Here is a 15,195-nt window from a genome sequence, read left to right as displayed (position 1 = left end):
TGGAATGGTTTAACCCTTACTTTCCTACAAATAAAGTAAAGACTAATGTTCACATGTATTTCATAGCTGCAATTAATTGAGTATACCCAATCTTTAAGATATATATGTGAATATATATGTGAATATATAAAAGATATATATGTGAATATATATAAGAATATATATGAATATGTAGTTATCAAAGTATGAGAAGAAAATGGGGAAGTCTCTAATTTTTTTGTCTGATATCAATCATTGCTTGTCATAACATTTGAGAACATAGAAGATTACAATAGCTAAATTTCTTAAACTAAGAAAAATCAGGACACTGGGCAATTATAATTTCTTATTGCTGAAACTAGAGCAATACTGCTATTTTTGTACTGAGATTATTAACTGGAGTATTGCTTCCAGTTCCATCTAAAGATAATACTGTAGATCATGAAATTTTAATTGACTAATTTTACTGATTTTTGGAAAATTAAAATAGATTGGATTAAAATGAGTTAGAGAAGAAGTAGAAAAGTGTGTATAAATTTTTACTCTTCACAATTGGGTTTTACATAAAATGTCCCACAGGGATTCATTTTAGATCAAATATTGCTTTTGGATTTTAATGATCATTGTACCTGAGTATCATAGTATGGTATAATATTTATGCTAATCTCATTGTCAATTAAGAAGAGATCTTTTAAAAATTCCTTACCAAGCTACAAAAATGAGAAATTAGAGACATTTATAGCTAAGTGGATGCACATTGAGGCGATACTCTTAAGTGAAATAAATAGGACACACATGTATAAATACCAAATAGTTTCTCTGGTGTGAGAAACTGAAAGTGTTAATAAGGACTAAATGTATAATAGGTAATGTGAAATAGGAAGAAAAGGGGCAAAGGGGAAGGAAGTGGGGGGCTAGGGGAAAGAATTGAAGGAAATGGGATTAATATGAGAAAATGGAAAAATAGGAACAAAATCTTTGTAAATAGGGAGGAATGGAGGGGTTGAAGGGAGGGCTGGGCAAGGGTGAAAAAGAAGAACCAAGAGAGATTATGTAAAGGTGCAACTTTCCAATGATGAATGTCATTATATTGTATACCTAAAATGTACCAATGATTAGCATGAATAATCGATAATGTAAAATAGGAAGAAAAGGTTCAAAGGGGTAGGGGTAGTGGGAGGGGCAGGGAAAAGGAACAAAGGGAAAGGAAAAATGATGAGAAATGGAAAAAATGGAAATAAAGTCTTTGTAAATAGGGAAGGGTGGAGGGCATGAAGGGAGGGCTAGGAATGGGGAAAAAATAAGAACCAAGATGCATTATGTAAAGGTATAATTCCCAATGAGAAATGTAATTGTGTTGTATACCTACAATGTACCAATAAAAGAATTTAATTTAAAAAAAAAGTGAATTGAGCTCTTTTTCCAAAAGGACCATGCTATGGTATACAGCATTCTTTAACATATTGCTCCCCTTAATCACTATCATTCCAGTATTCTCAGTCTCCAGAAATAGAGACTATTGTTTTTCTAAATAGGTAGACTGAGCAGTAAAGAATTCCATAAGTAACCTAACCACAGTCCTAATCCGGGTATTCTGTTTAGAGCCAATGCTTTTTCTACTGAAACATTAGCTGAATCACTATGTTGCTTTGTATTTTTAATTTTGTTTAGATAAATCATTGCTTTTCCAATATACTGCAGAAACTAAAAAGAAAAAATTGGCAGATGACATAAAGGTTACAAGACCATGGACTCTAAATTCAGATTGCTTTGGGTGTGAGCTTGGCTTCTCCTTTTTGGCCATCTTATTTAGAGAGAACCTCCTTCATTTCTATGTAAACTTTATATGTAGAATAGGGATAGAAATATCAATAATGCCATCAATTTGCTTTCAGAAATAAATGAAAAAATAATCACATAGATACACACACAGTTGGCTTTTCATTTCCAGTGTGTACTCCATCCAAGCATTCAACCTACTGCAGATCAAAAATATTAGGAAAACTATTGCACCTGTTTTGAACTTATAATGTACAGACTTTGTCATTAGTCTCTAAAGAATACAATGATGTACATAGCATTTACATTAAAATTGATATTATAAGTAAATGAGAGATGATCTAAATTACCTGGGAGGATGTGTGTAGGTTGCATATATATATACTACTCCATTTCATATAAAGGAATTGAGCATCTGCAGACACTGGAATCTGAGGGAAGTCCTGCAACAAATACCCTCTAGATACCATTTATTTATATGTTTATACATAAATAACAGCTAGATGATAGTGAACACCCCAAAATAGGAACTATTTTTATATTAACTTATATTCTCCACAATCTAAAATTAGCAGGTATTTCATAAAGTTATATCTTCTAATTGTATTGACTTTTAAATGTTTACCCTCCTTTTCCTAGACCTGAATGCATATTTAATAAGATTATCAATAAATTTAGTAAGCTAACAGATGTCACTTAGTCAAATAATGGCTTTATTTAAAAATAAATGCTAGTTATAAACAGAGTGATTAACTGATACAGAACTTAAATTTTGCATAACACATAGAGTAGTATCATGGTCGAGATAAAGAAATACATTCAATTTGTCAGAATACAATTTGAATATACACAATAGATCCTTATCACTATTCTGTGGAGTTCAGGCCAAGAAAATAAAGATTACAATACAAGCCATGAAAAAAAAAATTTTAATTATTATGATAATATCCACCTCGTTGTATGACTTAAATATTTAACTGATTCACAAAACTTCTGGTGATACTATTTCTAATATTTTCTTGGAGTCCGTCATAGCTCCAGAAAAAGTAATAGTATTTTCATAAGCTTATTTATTGAGTTACATCAGGCACAGTGTGATTCTTTTATATGGACAGTTGAGTCAGTGGAAAAAGGAAAGAAAAGGAAATGAAAATAAAAATCTACAAAAACCCATAAGAACAAGCATGATAAACTGGTAGCACACAAATGTATACAAATATGCACAAAATCCAACTTTGCTCATGAAGTGGAGTTTGCTAAGGTGCCTATGAGAAAAAGACACCCCTGGGTGCCTTTAAATTACCTTTTCTGTTGTTTTTATCACTCTCAACAGACAGGAGAAATATGTATTTTAAAACACTGAAGCTATACTTGCACAAACTAATTATTCAGAGATGATTTGGAGGTCTTCATGCATCTAACTGAAAAGTTTTAATTAGCAAAGTGTTGTTTAGAAGTGTTATGCAGAGATTAGAAATTGACACCAATATATTTAAATTTAAATAGGAATAAAGATGCTACTGCTGCCAGTGCCTTGTTTTTCAGATTTCCTTATTTCTGCAGTTGTATTTTATGCCTAATGTGTAATTACTAGTGTGAAAAGTCACAGGATTCAAAGATAAATTTTTGGTTCAACTGCCCTAAACTCCAGAGAAAACAAAGCAACAAATATTCAGACTTCAGTGTTCATCAAGATGCGTCTCCTTGCTTAATATACAGAAATGATTTAAGTATCAGCTTTGTAGTGTCTGACACAGAACACAAACACAGATTCAGGGTTGACTGAATTATGACACAAATTAGGAGTTGGTAGATAACAGCAGTTGCTAAATAACATAATTATTTGGTGTCATGATGTGTCTTAATTCCAATGGCATGCCAAAGAATGTGCTGCTAAGGCTGACTACCATAAAATGTTAAGGAAATATGATTTAACATTAACAAAACAGCATCAGATGGAAAGCTTAGCTAAATTAATCCAGTAAAATAGGCCTAAGAGGAATACTCATCTGTTCAGCAAAGAAGGGGAAGATAACGAAAAGTAGCTGCATTTGCTGCAGTATTTTGGGATGCCTTAGAAAACACAAAGGGGAGTTAATATAGACTCATATGCTAAAATGCCTTAAAGCCCAACTAAATTAAAAGAAAAGATGGGGAATTATAAAGTTGGCAAAGGACAAAAAAGTTTCTGAACACAGGATTTAAAAAGAAATTAAGGGAAAAAAAGGAATATGTTCCCAAAATAGCTAAGAGATCGGAATACAAATACAATGGGGGAGAGAATTGTGCAGATGGAATGGTGAAGCCTGAAAACTGGGAGGGCATTATAGTTTTGCTTTCTTTATATTTATGATGAGCCTAGTATTTGTGTCCAGTTACTTTTCTCATTGCTAAAATAAAATGCCCAACACCCAAAAATTAAAGGAATAAAGATTTATTTTGGCTCCCAGTCATACTTATTTTGGCTCACAGCCATATTTTGACTTCCAGTTCATAGATGGCTGATTCCAAGGCAGGGTGGCATGACAGAGAGGCAGGCACAGGAAAAAGAGTCTATGGCAGAGCAGGCAGGAGACTGCAAGCAGCAAGTCTCTCTTTCCCTTTTATCACATGCAAGCTAGAAGCCTTTTGGGTGGTGCCACCCACACCCAGGGTGGGCCTTCCCATTATCCACACCCAGAACTATGCTTAACCAATCAGTGGACTAATGCAATCATCACACTCCTAATCCATATTCACACTCCCTTAATTCACATTCACACACCCTACACCCAGCCATTTCAGAAAAGCCCCATCCATAAGTGTATGAGGCTTTTGGCGGGGGGGGGGGCATCTAGATATACACCATAACAGTGTGATTTCTTCACCGTTATGAAATTTCACAAAGGTGAAGTTATACCTGCCTCAAACTTTGAGATAGATTGATTCAGATACAGAAGAGGTTTTAAACCTGTAATTCAGCCCTAAGGTTCTTGGTTTCCCTTTGAAAAGCGAAAGAGTTGTGCCAGAAAAATAATGGGTGTTATTCTTTTTCAGTCTCTCTAATCTGATGATTTCAGAGTATGAGTATCTAGGAAATGATTACTCCTGCTATCTTGAACATGGCTTTAAAAAGGATATATGGAGAGAAATTTCTTATTTTTGAACAAGTTTGCCTAAGGATTTACTGCATCCCTAAGAATCTACAAATTACACTTACAAAAGTGGCTGAGACTAGGGCACCAACTTAGAAATGACTCTAATCTGCTAACCCTGACTCTCTTCTACTAATTTCCTACCCAGATCCATTCCTTTATGGAGCTGACAAACTTCAACACTGTGTATTTAATCTGCATATCTATGTTTACATGTTACAAAAAAATTACATTTGATGTTTAATTAAAAATCTAATCTATCATTTAGTCACTGCAGATACAGGATGCTAAGCCACTAAATAAGCTTTACTTATTTTATTGTGAATCATTAAGGCTCTTTCTATCAGTGTTTGGACAACACAGAGATTTATTTGACACTTTAATTGATTTAAAAAATAGAGTTTGATTATATAAACACTGTTTTCAGAAGAGTTTTTAATCTAACTCTGGACAAAGAAAAACCAATGTGCATGGTTTGAAGGTATGCTTGTGGTTCCACAAATGGTCACTATAATTCATCAGAAATAGAATGTAAAAAGCTCTCCCTCTCTGTGCTAGTTAATTGATTGTGTCAACTTGGGTAAGAAACACTCAACTATATCGGCTCAGCATAGTTCTGGGTGCGGAAGACACCCAGAACCTAGGATAGCTGGTCTCCAGAATGGTATAAAAGGGAAACGAAGGCAGGCTTGCTTCTGTTTCTGCAGAGCAGCTCCAGTCTTCACCTTCACCTTGGATGTCATCTCCTGACTTCCACTGCAGACCTTTTGGCTTCCTGATAGGGTCTTGCATGGGACACTGCAGTGAGCTCCAGGCCTTCAACTGGATCCTTTGATGCCCAGCACCAACAGACCTTTTGCGCTCTTCCACACCTGACTCTGTGGGCTGCTATTGTAAGCTAGTCTTGTAAATTCTTATATATTTATACATTTTGTATTAAACCTATTTCTCTAGTAAGCACTGACTGATACACTCTCCCTCTCTGCCTCCTGTCTCTGGCTTTGGAGTCACAATTTCCTGGAATTGAATGCTTTCCATTGAATGCTTTTCCACTGAATGCTTTTGTACTGGTCATGTGATTGTGGATGTGATGCTCACCTTTGCTAAATGTTAATTTTAGTCATCTAAAATCATGGACAAATACCTCTTACATATATTATATAAAAAATTACATGAAAGATCTACTACCTGTCCATGACAGATACTGTATAAATAGGCATTATTACCATCATCATTATTCTTCCCTGGTAAAACTCAGAGACAAGTACGAGAAGAATAGATTTCTGTCTGTATTGGTTAATTTAATGAGAGGTAAAACAAAAATGTATAACCAGCATCTCTCATATAGACAGAGTCAACTGCTAGGTGATCCATAAAATGATTTGAGTCTTCTTTACTTGTATGTAGGGAAATCTTGAGGAACATGAACCTTGTCTTGAAGTAGGAAAATCTTTATCTAACTTTAAATTGTCTCCAAGTATGACACCTCGTATAGAGTAAAAGTTCACATAATACATCCCTAACTTCTCCCTTTTCCCATGCTGGCAAAAGTTACTACTCACTTCAAGTGCCACCTCACTCACCTCCAACCTGCTGAGGCCTTGCTGGACTCCTGTAAGCCAAGTTAGTGAATGGTTTTCACACATTTGTGTTGCACTGCACAGAAGCTGCGGACCTCCTCTCTCTGCCTCACCAACACGACTCGAGGTCGTTTCATTCATAAACCAGAATCTTGCACAAGGCCTGTTAAATTGATTTGTCACTGTGTTTGTAAATTTATAAGTGAAAAGTATGACAAGTCACTTTTGAGAATTCAATTTTTCTCTTAAATGAACAGTTCTCAATCTGTTGGTCCAGGGAGACCTCTGGGATCCTTAGGGGACGCTGAGAACTACTTGAGGCTGAGAAGCAGAGAGTACACAGTGTGGGACAGTGCCTCTCTGTCTAGAACATTAGACAGAATGGTTCAGTTTTATGTTGTATGAAACGTGTTCTCATACAAATTTCACTTGGAAAACATTTAAAAATTCCATTAAAAAAGGAAAAGGAAATTAGAATATCATTGCCAGTGACTAACAAAGTGTTCTGACAGCTTCCTGCTTCATTTTGGATATATTAGCATATTTACAATATTTCCAGTTTTTATTGATTCAGCTATGCTGTACTAAGTAGAAATTATCTTTCTATTTATTTATTTTTACTTGTTTATTTCTATTTGCTCACTAGCATTAAAAGCAAAGTGTAGGTGTAAGAAATATCTACCAACCAGCCATTTTTTTTCAGTAAGTAACATCATACATTAATCATATCAAGTATTATTTTCTTTTCAAAAGATTGAAAGAACAAAAGGTCATTTGTATAAATTGCACTTATAATTGACCTTTGCTGTCTATAATGTTATTCCTATTGAATATTTATGTAAATTTTGGAAGAAATAAATGTCATTTATAAATTAGAAACAAGCACCGATAGTAAGCTGCCATTATTCTAGAGAAAGTTACATTCATACTTTCTAAAAGTAATGCAGGAGAGAACTTTACATCTCTTCAACAATGAAATAAGTTGAAGACTTGAATTTTTAGTATAGGGATCAAATGTTCTGAGAGAAAGGAAAATGTGTACACACCAAACCAATGTTTCTCCAGATGGTATTCAACAGACTTAGTTGCTCTTGGGAGCTGAAGAAGCAAGCTTGCAAAATGCAGATTCCTGTGACCTATTTCAAAACTACTAAATCAAAATCTTGGACACAGTTTTTGGATCTGCGTTTCTCCTAATGCTCCTATGATGCACAATCAAATTTAAAACATACTGATACCGCCTTTTGTCTGCACAGCACCTCTAAAATGAAATTTATCAACTTTCCATTGTAGATGTACACCTCAGAAGAACTTCTGGAACATTCACAGCATAGTGTCGGGCACAGAAGAGAAACAACATAAAACTTAGCTTAACTTCATCATTCTTCGGGCTAACCTACTTGGACATTCCATGCTGTGCATTCCATGCTATATAAGAAAAGTTGTGTTACTTATTTTGTGAAACTATTTTGTTTGTTATATTTACCCTTGGTTTAAAGCCACAGGTTAATATTGAAATAGGGACCTTCAGCAATAATATTGCAACACAGTTCAGCAGTTCAAAACAACAAATACCCAGATATGCAGGTTGGGTTTAATGGCAGGCTTTAGGTTGTTAATGAACCAGAGCATTTTCAGCCCAAGGCACATGGGTGGTTCTTCATGAATTGTGTGAAAGAATTAGTGCCCCACATTGGTGGAGACCAGTGGGGATAAAAAAAGAAAGATTATATGCCAAAAGGGAAAAACAAGAACAAGACTGACAGGGAGACGTACAGGAATTTAGCTTGTTATAGCTTCCTGTGACACAGGCAAGAGAATCAGATGGCTCTTGACATCTTCAACATGTATTCCCTCGGAAAGGCTCACCTTAACAAGGCTCTCAGGAGTTGAATATGAACAATTTAAAATTTGATTACAAAGAGGCAGCACAGAAGGGAGATTGTAATAAGCCTGGAATTATGCAGACTGTCATTCTTCTTTACACATAGGAACATATGGTTCATTTGCCTACTTGATACTCATGCTACCTGATGCACTAAGCACTATTACATTAAATAGTTGGTGATACAAAATAAAATTAGGTTTATTTGCTTGTTCCATTAGGAAGCTCTGCAAGGAGGAGGATGTGGTAGAGAAGCCCGCTGTTCAGTTGCAGCATGATGGCTGATGCTGAAATGAAAAGGCATGTGTGAGGGGGTTTTCTTATTAAGGCTGAACACTCAGGAGTAAAGGTAAATGGAAGAAACAGTAATGATTTAGAAGTTAGCTATTGTAAAATATCTAGAGAAGCATCAAACAGGAAGAGAGGTATATTCAGGCAGCCAGATCCTAATTGGGTGATGCTCTACAGGTAAGATAGCCACAAAAAGACTTCAGGGATAAAATGTAATGGTAGCTATATATTGGGTAATGAGCTTTGTATCTAAAAGAATTACTTTGTCCAAGTAGGTTAGTCAGAAGAATGATGAAGATAAGGTAAGTTTTATTTTGTTTCTTTTCTGTGTCAGACACTATGCTGTGAGCTTTCCAGCAGTTCTTCTGAGGTGAATCTTTTTGCATGGGAAGAACAGAAAGATCAAGTGAGTTTCACAATAACTATGTCTTCTCTCTTGTCTCTTCCAGGTTGTATCTCTTCAAGTTTCTCCCTCATCCCCTTATCCCTTATCTTGCCTTCTCTATCTTTCTCTTCCTCTGCTATCTCCATAGCTTTCTCATTAGCATTTTCTACAATGGAATATTGTGTCTGCAAGGCAGGTGTTGAAGTGCTGGAATGCCAAATAGATGAAAGTGGATGTCTGCTGTATATTTTGGGGTTGAGGAATTGAATAAGAACCACTTATTCAAAAATTTCATGCAATCTAATGGATTTGCCTAGTCCCACAAGGTATATTCATTTGCCAGGTAGTCAAGGCCATGCAGGATTTAATGATGGCATTATTGTAGGATAAAGCACACAGAATGTACACTTTGATAAGGTCTGTTCAAAAATATATACTTGGGGCGAGTAAGTAAAGGTAATAGAAATGGTTTCAGAGAGGACAATTGTCCTCTTATTTCAAGCCTGTAGAAAACAATCACTTTCTGAGAACAATTGCCAAGGGATAGTATTTCTACAATTCAGTAAGCTTGACTGTGAATTCTGAAGTGTTTGTATTTGGCAGTTCAAGATTACAGAGAAAAAATGTGAGACCAATGTAACCATATATCCTGTGACAACTATGATCTTCAGAAATAATCAGAATGTGCAAATATTTTTTAATGTTTGAGACATGCAAAGTGCCTGCTCTACTACCCAGAAAATAGGGGATGCTTACAATAGTTGTTTTTATTTCTACTGACAATTTGTCTGACATGTATCTATTTTATTTTATTTTTATGTTTTTAGGAAATGAGGGAGAAATACTGTGAATCACATATGGATCTCATTATTGTTTTTTCAGTAATAGGACAGAATTTCTTCTCTGCCATCTCTTGGGTTTTGTTCAGAGCTTGAATGTCCATTATGACTAAGCACTGGGAGATTCTGGCATTGTGTTTAATGCTGTCAGGGGATGATCCTGCATAGGTGTAGGTAGCCAGTAGTCACTGGGCATAAGGAGATGAATCTAGGACTTTTGATTTCTGTCAGTTCATTTGTTAAGTAAATCTACAATGAAAAAAATAAGTGATTAATTGTTGTGTTTAGATGTCCCCTCAAAGTCTCAGGCAGATGAGGTGGGACTTTCTTTTTCACAGGTAGTTGAATCTGGAATGTGTGATGCTGGGGTGAAAGGTGTGTGATTACTAAACCACTACATGTGAGTCATTAGTTTGGCACCACCCTAATCCCTGTAGTCCAAATCAGATAAAAAGGGCAGAAAGATGCTCTTAAACTCTCTCTTGCTACTTTTTCTACCTTGTGCATGCCATGTTGTTTCTGCTCTGCCATGCCTGTTTGTCATCTCTGCCTTGGGGTTGGCTGATTATGGACTGAAACTTCTACAAACTGTAAGTGAAATACACCCCTTCCCTTTTAACTTTGGGTGTCATGTATTTTGTCTCAGCAATGAGAGAAAAGTAACTAACACATTAATCAAATTTAGCAGACATAGAATTGATTTCTCCCATTCCCTCAGAATGCCTTGCTGACATGAGCTTAATCTGCATTCAACTTGACTTGGAAGGGTTAAGATTTTGGTTGTTCTAATTGCCAGATTTAAGCATGAACAACTGGCATCTGTTTAAATGTTGGGATGTCAGCAATAAATGCATCCAGTGGTAGTGGACTGTATGCAGATCATTGGTTCTTCCACACTGGCTATGGCACTGGAATCCCATACAACTCTGTGGGAAAGACAAGTATTCTTCCAAAATGGATCACCTAAGAACCAGGAAAGTTAAAGGGTTTACTGAGTTATCACCTAAAACACAAGTAGAATTGGGCCATGAACTCTAATGTATGACTCCAAATAACCTTGAAGAAAAACAATTTCTTAAGAAGTAACAAAGAGAGTGTTATGTGTCCTGTGGTTAGCTAGATTAACATTTTATCCCCACAGTTTAGTAGAGTAATTGGTATATAACAGATGTTCAATGAATATTTGTAGAATTAATGGATTAAATGAGAGGATTATGAGTGTATTCATTATTAACATTTTTGGTTTAACTATAATTTCTCTAAAGTCAGTAAAATAAATTTTAATTTTTATTAATTTCACAATGCAGAAAATATGTATTGATGGGTGCTGTGTTCCAGGTTTGTGCTCCATGCTGTCTAATGCTTATGGTGGATTAAACAGTGATACTCACTGTCCTCAAGGTGCTTGTGGACTAGATACAAGGGCTTTCCATACCCTCTGAATCCATCCAACCAGATTTTTCACATATATGAAGGTTCACAACAATCATCATGTTTAGCCTAGTCATTTGGTCACCTGAGCACCTCATTAAAAATTAAAAATATATGAAATCATAACTAAGATAGCAGTTGCAATTTCAACCCACCAGTCTATTGTTTTCTATTGATTTGTGATTAATTTGTTGCCTTCGTGCAGTCAGTCACTACATGAATATAGTGTTTGATATTTCTTATCATTGTTTTCTTATTGTTTTTTTCTTAAACCCAGGAAAGTGGGATATCAAAGAAAAAATAGTGGGCTAACAATTTCATGCAAGATCATGTACACATTAATGATAGACCTGAGAACAAAATCCATGTTTTCTAATTCCTTGTGTAAAAATATTTTAATAAATCCTAGTTTTTCCCAGAGTGATATACCTTTTGGTTCTCTTCCATTTAAGTGCTATTTTTAAATAACTGATATATCCAAATGTATGAGAAAGACATTGGATGACAACTAATTCACAGAGGGAAATGAAGTAGTCTTTGGAATATTTAGTGTGCTTAACTTATTTTCAGCTATAGGAAAATTTTCTAAAGGGATAGTCTGTCATGCACATAGGCACTTACTGTAAAGACAGAATTCTTAAACCAGGCAAAACTTTGATGACAGTACCCATCCTAATAAGAAACATGTTTACCGTATGAAAAAATGTTCCTTGACCGGAGGTTTTTAACACACTAAATAGATCAAAACACATCAACAGTGCTTCAAAAAATTAAGCAAAGTATATTTTCTATTGTCTTCAGAAAAAAGATGTAAATATGGAGATATAAGACATGGCTTCAAGTCTGAACCTTATTACCCACTAGTTATGTGATATAGGTCTTGACTCATGAAAAACTAGAAGAAATTGTCAAAATACATATATATAGCTACTATTTTTTATAAGTAGTCAATAGCGTATGATTGCTTTGAATAGTTCCTTTAGAGGCCTCACAACCATCTCCAGGTAGTTACATTTTATTGGCACAAGAGTTAGTGACAAGGAAATTTCAAAGTAGACAGTACCATACAGAAGTTTTATGACAGAAACTAAAAATGTACATTTGCTCAAATCAGTATTTCCAAGGTCAAGAACTAAAAACTACTTTTCCTTGGAATCGTTCTAAAAATTTAAACATTTGTTTCTATCCGACTCTTATTTTTCCTATATATACAATTGAGTCATACATTACCAGAGGTATGAGAAGCCTGAAGTCACATATATTTTGCTACTTAAGGGAAATCATCAACTTGGTGTGACATTAAAAAATGTGTTTTGAGACTCAGTGTGTCTGAGCTTAGGAACTGGCTTTATAAAATTTAGGAAATGGGCTAGATTATTTCTCTCTCCCCTTTAAAACAGACATTGAAATGAGTATTTACTTTTGTGATAAACCTTGCTTGCATTTTGTCATCAAATCTAAAAAATAATTTTCCAGCGAGACTACATGCTCTATACTCTGTCCCTGTCTCTTAGGACATTTAATTTCATTTGGGAATATGATATCTCCCTCTCTCTTTCTCTCTCTCTCTCTCAAATATAATTCTTCCAATTTATTTTCCCTATGAAGACCTATAGAATAAAAATGAATTACCTAAACTTACACTGGGTTCTAAGTATGAAAGCCTCAGAGCTAGGATGTTCTGCAGGATACCACACCATCTCTAGTGTAAACAGTAATGTTCCTTCTTTTATTTCTCTCTTCTTCCTACCTTCCCTGCTCTTAATTTTTACTTTCAACTAGTTTGGAAATCCCTATAACAATACCAGTGAAAAACCAGTAATCTCATACAAGTAGAAGCACAGATTATATTTTCCAATAAGCAACATTAACCCAAGCAGTTAATGAAACCAGTCAGGTCAGAAGGTTGTGTGAGAGGAGATAGGACAGGGAACATGCAAAGACACAAAGGCTCATAGATCTGGCTCTGTGACCCTTTGCAAATTACTGCTCAGTATAATGTATACCGAACAGAGATTAAGTCTGTAATTACTACATTCTGTTGGGACTCAATTATTCTTTTCAATTTTTAAAAATGCATGTTCAAGAGATAATTTGTTTGCTAAAACATATAATGAAACCTTAAAGCAAAAAGAGGATTGAATTATAGAAGAACAATGTGTAAATAGAATCAAAGGAATCACTCCTTTAACCCCAGTGAGACCCCAGTCTGATATTAGTCACTGTTGTGATGCTAAAAAGATCCCACATTTATTCTGTGTGGGCAAAGCAAAATAAAACAAAAATCTGAAAACTTGTTTTAAAATGCAGTATCCCTTGTACTTGTCAGGTATTTTTATCCCCTCCTCATTTACTTACCTTTACCCAAATTCTCTTCCTTTTCCTTCTCCACCCCACCTGCTTTGTGTTTGGACCTTTAAAGGTCAGGGAAGGGAAAGGGCAGTCATGCCTTTTCTTTGGGATGGCACTTTGGAGTCACTTTATCAAACATCGCAGAACTAAACAATTCATCCAGATGCACAGCACAGAATGCTGTGTTTGATTCTGCGGGATCTCTAAACTTTTTCCTTCCCACAGCAGTGCATTCAAACCTTGATTAGGTTTTAGGAATGAAAAAGGAACCATTTAAAAGCCAATGCACACAGAGGGAGGAGCTCAAATTGGGCAGAGCCAACGGTTTTCCTTTCATCTTTATTTTCACCTTAGATTTAAAGCATTTTCTCTTTTATCTTGAGGGATGTCCCTCAAAACAGACTTTCTCTAAAGGTGGTAATGGCTTACATATTCATGCTTTCTGACTCATTCATTCAGATATTGACTCTAAACTCAGGAAAATTCTTATAGTCCAAGGACATAAACACATATGAAATAAGGAGAAAATAAGATAAAAATTCCCTAGAAGGTGATCTTTCTTGTATATTTCATATTGCACATGGAGAAGTCTATAAGACATAAGATATAATCACGATAGTATTCCACACAATGCAAATCTTTTTGTTTGGTAGCTTTGTTCCCTGTTTCTCTTCCTTGGCTACAGGTATAATGTGGGGACTAGAAATATCAAAATTGTGTCCCCCATATCTCTTCTATGGGCATTATTTTCTGGTTTTCAGGATTCAATGCCAAAATTCATATTTCTAGCTTACTCTGAAATGTTGCCTGTCTTTGAACATTGGATCTACCTTCCCACAAAGCAACAAAATTCAGAGTTGTGACTGACCCCTTTGTATCAATTCATTCTCCAGTCCTCCAAGCTTCTTTCAAATTGTTAACAATTGGCATTGTTCATTATACTTCAGTTATTCTCCCTTTCACCTGGCATTTTACCTGCATGGCCAAGATGGATATGAGTTAATGATGTATATGATGCTGAAGAAGAACTCATAGGACTAAAGGGATCATTTTTTACACCTTTAACACAATGGTTCATTCAGAGCAGGACTTAAATGTATATTTGATCACAGTCAGAAATACACAGAGATCATTAAAATAAATCTGTGACTGTGGTATGGTCCTCCAAGGTTCAAAGGTATAAAGGAATAAAATTTATTATAGAGAAAAATACCTGTATTCCTCTCTCACACTATCCTAGAATGCATGCCAGTGCTGATCCAGGATTTCTTCACTGCATGCATTATGGAAAGAAACCTCCCTTCTTTCTCTACAGGAACCTCTCTACAATTTTTCATGTGGTGAATTCATTTTGTCATGGGGTGAACACCTGTGTGACTATTTAAAAACCACAACACCAGATGTGTGCATTTGAGTGTGTCTCTCTTTTGTGTAATGTTCTTCTCACTGATTTCTCAGCAGGATAGGTCAGAAAAAAGCCTTCAAAATGAATACAGAAAAAGGTCTTAAAGGGTTTTTAAAAACATATCTATTACAAACA

General features: G+C 35.3%; 1 protein-coding gene across 6 annotated transcripts in view; it reads right to left on the bottom strand.

Annotated features, from left to right (window-relative positions):
• The window catches only part of Cntn6 (contactin 6), a 338,831-nt gene that overhangs the window by 58,578 nt on the left and 265,058 nt on the right, over positions 1 to 15,195 (bottom strand). The window lies entirely within an intron of this gene.

Source organism: Heterocephalus glaber, unplaced genomic scaffold (assembly GCF_053883595.1).
Source record: "Heterocephalus glaber isolate CG9 unplaced genomic scaffold, H.glaber_assembly_v1.0 deba00001472, whole genome shotgun sequence".
NCBI classification, from domain to species: domain Eukaryota; kingdom Metazoa; phylum Chordata; class Mammalia; order Rodentia; family Bathyergidae; genus Heterocephalus; species Heterocephalus glaber.
The sequence above is the reverse complement of the archived record's forward strand: the minus strand, read 5'-3'. Positions and strand labels throughout refer to the sequence as shown.